Genomic DNA, 6,386 nt, shown 5'->3' on the forward strand with positions numbered 1-6,386 from the left:
AAGTGGTATCAGAGCTTTGGTCTCCATTTGCTTTGATTTCCATAGCTTTTGGTGGTCATAGCCTTGGTTTCACAACCTAGGAGAGTATGGCGTCTAGCGAGGGAAATTATCATCGTAGAGGTCCTTATTTTGATGGTACTAATTTTGCTAGTTGGAAGCATAAGATGAAAATGCATATTCTTGGACATAACCCCGCCGTTTGGGCTATTGTGTGTGTTGGCATGCAAGGTGAATTCTTTGATGGGAGAGAACCGAATCGTGAAGCTACCGCAGATGAGTTGAAGATGCTACAATACAATGCTCAAGTTTGTGATATCCTCTTCAACGGATTGTGCCCCGAAGAATTCAACAAAATCAGCCGTCTTGAGAATGCAAAGGAAATTTGGGATACTTTGATTGATATGCACGAAGGTACCGACTCCGTCAAGGAATCCAAATTGGATGTGCTTCAAAGTCAACTTGACAAGTTCAAAATTAAGGATGGTGAAGGTGTCGCTGAAATGTACTCTAGGCTTGTTCTTATCACAAATGAGATTGCCGGCTTACGGAGTGAAGAGATGACCGATAGATTCATCATCAAGAAGATCTTAAGAGCCTTGGATGGAAAATATGATACCGTGTGCACATTGATCCAAATGATGCCCAATTACAAAGATCTCAAGCCAACGGAAGTCATCGGAAGAATTGTTGCTCATGAGATGTCACTCAAGGATAAAGAGGAACTTCACAACAAATCAAGTGGTGCTTACAAAGCCTCATGTGAAGCCCCCACATCATCAAGTGAGAAACAAACCTTCAATGAAGAATTGAGCTTAATGGTGAAGAACTTCAACAAGTTCTACAAGAGTAGAAGCAAAGAGAAGCTCCAAGTCAAGGTCCTACAATGACAAAAGATCTTCTAGTCGAGAGCGAAACTGCTACAATTGTGGAAGGCCCGGACACTATTCCAATGAGTGTACGGCCCCCTACAAGAGAAGAGAAGATTCTCCCAAGAGAAGAAGTAGAAGAGAAGAATCACCATCTAGAGAAAGGAGTAGAGATGATCGTTATGAACGAAGACCCTTACGGAGAAGCAAGGATTCGGAAGGAAAGGACAAGTCATCAAGGAGCTACACAAAACGAAGACATCAAGCTCATGTTGGTGAATGGGTATTCGGCTCCGACTCCGACAACCACTCCGAGAGAAGCTATCACTCCGACTCCGAATATACTCAAGATGAAGGTGTTGCCGGTCTAGCACTTGTGACAACCAACTCCTACGACATATTTGACTCACCAAATGAAGGAGTTGGAACATGCTTCATGGCTAAAGGCCCAAAGGTATCACACCCCGAGTATGTTGATTTCAATAGTGATGAAGATGACTTGTTAGGTGATGATGATTTACTTGTTGACAACTCTAGTGATGAATACTATGATGAAACGTCAATTAATCATGCTAATCAAGATAAAATGAATGACAATGATAAGGAGAAGATTGAGTCTCTAACTAAAGAACTAAACACTCTTAAGTTAGCTCATGAAACTATCTTAGGAGATCATCGAGAACTTTTAAGGAATCATGAGAAATTATGCTTTGAAAAGCTCAACCTTGAGCAAGAGCATGAGTTCTTAAAAGCAATCAATGATGATCTTCGTAAGAGAAGTTCTTCTTACATTGCCAAGCGTTTACTCTTATCCACTTACATGCCTCAAGTCAAGTCTAGTAACAAGAACAAGAAAGATTCTTCCTCTAGTAGTAACAATAATCATGCTAAATCCAATATTGTTGCTTCTAGTAGTTCTCTTGATTCCACTAGTGATTCTCTTAGCCAAGTTACACTTGAGCAAGAAAATAGCTTATTGAAGGGAATTATAGAGAAAGGTGTTTACAAGAGCCTTACCGGAAGTAAGCAATTCGAGGAAATTGTACACAAGCAAGGAAGGCACCAGAAGAATCAAGGTGTTGGTTTTGAACGAAAGTTCAATGCCAATGGAGTTGAGTGGGAAGAAGATCAATACCCCAACACGAAGTTTGTTCCTCAACAAGAAAAGTATGATCCTACTTCTCTCAAAGGGACACAAGCTCAAGATGATCTTCCACCACAAGACCACAAGCAAAAAGGCAAGGACAAGCTTCAAGAGGAAATTGATGCATTTGAAGAAGCTCCTAAGGACTTGGTCAAGTGGGTTCCCAAGACTACTTCAAGTTCCACTTCATCAAGTACAACTACAACACCGAGGATTCCCATCAAGATGGTGTGGATCCCGAAGAAGAACTAGAGAGTTCTTGAGGGTGACTCCGCCAACATACTTCACTCTTATCATCTTGGCAAGAACAAGTGCAATCAACTTCCACATCTTGCACTAGTTCAAGGAGTCACAAACCCTCTTGTTGGTAAGACAAGGGACAAGGTAACCTAAAAGCTTTCATAGACATCATCTTGTGTGTGCATCACTCTATGTCTATGGATATCCTTGTTTGTTCCTTGTGGGACAAGGTATTGAAAGTGCAACTCACTCCAATGGATAGCTCCAAATGATCTACATCAACATTGAGCATCCACATCTTCAACATCTACATGAAGTCATCATCGACAAAACCCAAGGTTAGTTCATCCCTCTTAGGGGAGATCTCACATCTAGGGGGAGCTTTACTTTAAGAATTGAGCTAAAGCAACTCTAATGGTGTGAACACAACAATGCTTTATGTAAAAGTGGTAACCCCACTTGTGCTTAAACGATGAGTATGACCTATGATCAAATGTTCTCATTTGACTCCTAAGTCAATATACTCATATATAGATGACCTAGTCATCGCCAATTGTTTGATAGATGCTAGAATTGGTTGTGCATGCTTTGCCACATATTTCAATTGCCATTTTATTGTGTGAGCATGTTGATTGCATATCTCACTCATTCGAGGACATCCACTTGTTGTTTTGATTGATTGGTTTTCTTTTCTTTTGCCAAGTGGATGGACAAGAATGCCTAAGAACCCTCTCTAGCTATCTATGCTTTTCTCGTCTCAAACTCTATTCATGCTACATCACAAAATTTGATCAAGTCAGATTCGAACCACTCTGTGTGAGGAGCACTCGGAGTCCCCGATTCATCATAGACTTAAACTTCCAAAACTTCTTTGTGTGTTTCGGTCTGACCGATTCCTCCATTTCGGTCATACCGAGATCACTAAGTCGATCTAGGTTTTCAATCTCGGTGCAACCGATTTGAACCTTTCGGTCACACCGAGTTTCAGTAACTGCTTGCAGTTATGAATCTTGGTGCCACCGAGTTGTTCCACTCGGTCACACCGACAGGGTCGGGCTATATATACTCACGGGCAAAATTTTGGAAATTTCTCCGAAACCCCTTCGCCCGCGCATAGCTCGCTCTACCTCCTGGGCCTCCGGATCGTCCTCCTCGTCGCCAGTTGCCTCCTGCCGCTGGTCTCCGCCGCCGTCAACGGAACTCTTCCCCGCCGTTGCCGCCGTAGCGAGTTCATCGCCGAACTAGGGTATGGACTCGATCACAGTGCTATCCCCGTCCGATTCCTAGCACATTGTGTTCATTATGATTCTTACCACAATTGAAACGCTTCCATCCAGTCAAAACACTCCATAGATTAGAGTTGAATTGAAAATTTAGGGTTAGGTTTTCGCCAAAACCATCTTGGACCATCCGAGTTGTGGAACTCGGTACCATCGATTCGGCTCAGGCCATTGCACATGTAATTTTCGATCTGACCGAGAATTGCAAATCGGTGTGACCGAGTTCAGGACTTTGTGAAACCCTAGCAGTCTCGGTGCCACCGAACTGTGACTCGGTCTGACCGAGTTCACTAGTTTAGGTTCCAACAGCTGCTTCGGTATCACCGAGTTTACAAATTGGTTGATCCGAAATGCTTTTTGTGGGAAACTATTTGCAAAAACCTCTGCATTTTGTGATGCTCATCCACTCTATCTCATCTATATCTATTCACAGGGTCTGCTGTCAGTATTTGCAATATGTCTAATCAGAGTGACAGCCAGAACAAGTCAGAGGAGCAGGTTCACCTGAGTGAGGGCACTAGTCCCTCTAGCAGTTCAGATGATGGTAGCAGAAGCTTATGGGTGATGCTATCAGGACAGGGGCTGCTTCATCAAAGCCCAAAGAAGCACCCAAAGCTGCCTCCAAGCCCAAGACTGCACCAAAGAGAAATACCAGAAACATTCCTGCAGCTGAGAAGAACAAGGCCCAGTGCCTGAGACTGTTGCTGAAGAAGAAGGAAATGAAGAGCATGTTCTGAGAAAATTGAAGCTAAAAATTCCAGACCACAATGATGCTCATCCTATGGCTGAGAACATGAAGATCAGGAGAGACTCGGGACTGAGGAAATGGAGAGAGACAGACCCATATGCTACAAGAAGAAGAACTGCTGTTGATTACAGATTCCACACAAAGGAACAACAAGATTTCTATGAGACAGTGCTGCTGGACAAGAAGCCTATAGTGTGTGAAATGAGGTGGGTCGACTGGAAGTATATCAAGGAAAATGAGGAACACTATCCTGGTGTGTTTGACAGTTTCAGTGCCTGTGGAGTTGCAGACTTTGTTGGGCAGAAGCTCACAAAGTGGAATGAGGAGCTCATAATACAATTCTACTCCACAGCACACTTCTATCCAGATGGCAGGATAGTATGGATGTCTGAAGGTACAAGGTACCACTCAACTATTGAGGAATGGGCAAATCTGATCAATGCTCCTAAGGAAGAAGAAGATGACTTGGATGTCTATGCCAAGAAGAAGATGGATCACAACTCTATGGCAAACATGTACAAGGAGATTCCTGAAGATGATCTTGAGACTCACTGTAAGTGCATCTAGTGCCCCTTAGTGATTTTGGTGTATTGAAGACTTATAGGTTAAGGGACTAATGCGTGTGTGAGTGTACACAGGTCTATAAGTCTATGAGGAGTTTGATATTTACAGGAAAAGTCGACCCCTAAAAATGAATATCTTCGACTGAAGATTTTGGTATTTCTGAAGACTTTCATGAAGACTTTGAAAGTGAAGAAATTGGTGTGTCCATGAAGACTTGATATTCATGCGAGAAATATGAAGCTTGAAGACTTTCGTTTTCATAGTTTTGTTTTTCTCTTTCTTGAGTCATAGGAAACACCATACTGTTAAAGGGGGTCGAGGAAATACTAAGGAAAAATTTCCATGTGATGCTCAACTCAAAATCCTACACCTACCAATCCCTTCGAGTGAAGCCATTGGAAATCTCATACAGTTCAGTCAATTTCTTCAGTGACAGAGACGAAGTTCTTCTGGTCTCTGAGGAATTTGTCCTGACTGAGGAGTTAGGAATTCGCCAGTGTGGATTGCCTACACAGTGAGGAACATGATAGCCCTGAGGATTTTTCTACTCAAAATTCCGACCGTTGCCGTGCTATGCGCCAGCTGCTCCAAAATATCTATCCACCTAACGGTCATATCATTGAAGGGCATTTATGTCTTATCATGTCGGGATGCTCCCTAGGCTATAAATAGCCGCCCCCTACAACCACTAGCTGCGGTGGGCTGCTCCGGGAGAAACCGACACTTGTCATTTGAGAGCAACCCATCCTCCGAAGACTTTGAGCGAAAATCATCAAGTGAGGAAAAACCAAAAACCCAAAACCCAAACACCTACAAACCCCAAGTGATTGAGCATCACTGAAGAGATTGATCCTGAGTGGATCCGACGCTTGTTACCTTTGAAGACTGTGCTTCTTCCAGACGGTTAGGCGTCATGGTCTAGAGCATCCAAGAGGAATTATGGATCGCCGGGTGACCAAGTTTGTGAAGGTTTGGAAGTCGCCTGAAGACTTACCACGAGTGATTGGACGAGGTCTGTGTGACCTTAGTTCAAGGAGAATACGGTGAGGACTGGGTGTCTTGGACTAAGTGTCCTTGACTGGGTGTTCGGGACTGTGTGTCCTCGAGTTTAAATACTCAGCCGCTCCAACCAGACGTACAACTGAGACATCAGTTGGAACTGGTCTACCAAATCATTGTCTTCACCAAGCTTACTGATTCTATTTCCTCAACTCTTTCATTTCCTGTACTCTGTGCCTGTCTTCATTTCATCATGATGACTATGCTTGTATTCTGTTGTGTTTACTCTTGAGTACTTATTCCGCTGCTAGTAGTTCTTCGCTAAGGAATTTCCTCACTGGAAAATTCCTCAGTGAAGAATTTCATAAAAATCTCCTATTCACCCTCCCCCCTCTAGTCGATATAACACACTTTCAATTGGTATCAGAGCAAGGTACTCCCTTGTTCTGTGTGATTTTGGTTTAACCGCCTGGAGTTTTAGTTATGTCGACCGCAGGTATGATCAAGGTCTCTGTTGGGTGTCCTACCTTCGATGGGACGGACTA

The sequence above is a fragment of the Triticum urartu genome, chromosome 2, assembly GCF_003073215.2.
Source record: "Triticum urartu cultivar G1812 chromosome 2, Tu2.1, whole genome shotgun sequence".
Classification (NCBI taxonomy): domain Eukaryota; kingdom Viridiplantae; phylum Streptophyta; class Magnoliopsida; order Poales; family Poaceae; genus Triticum; species Triticum urartu.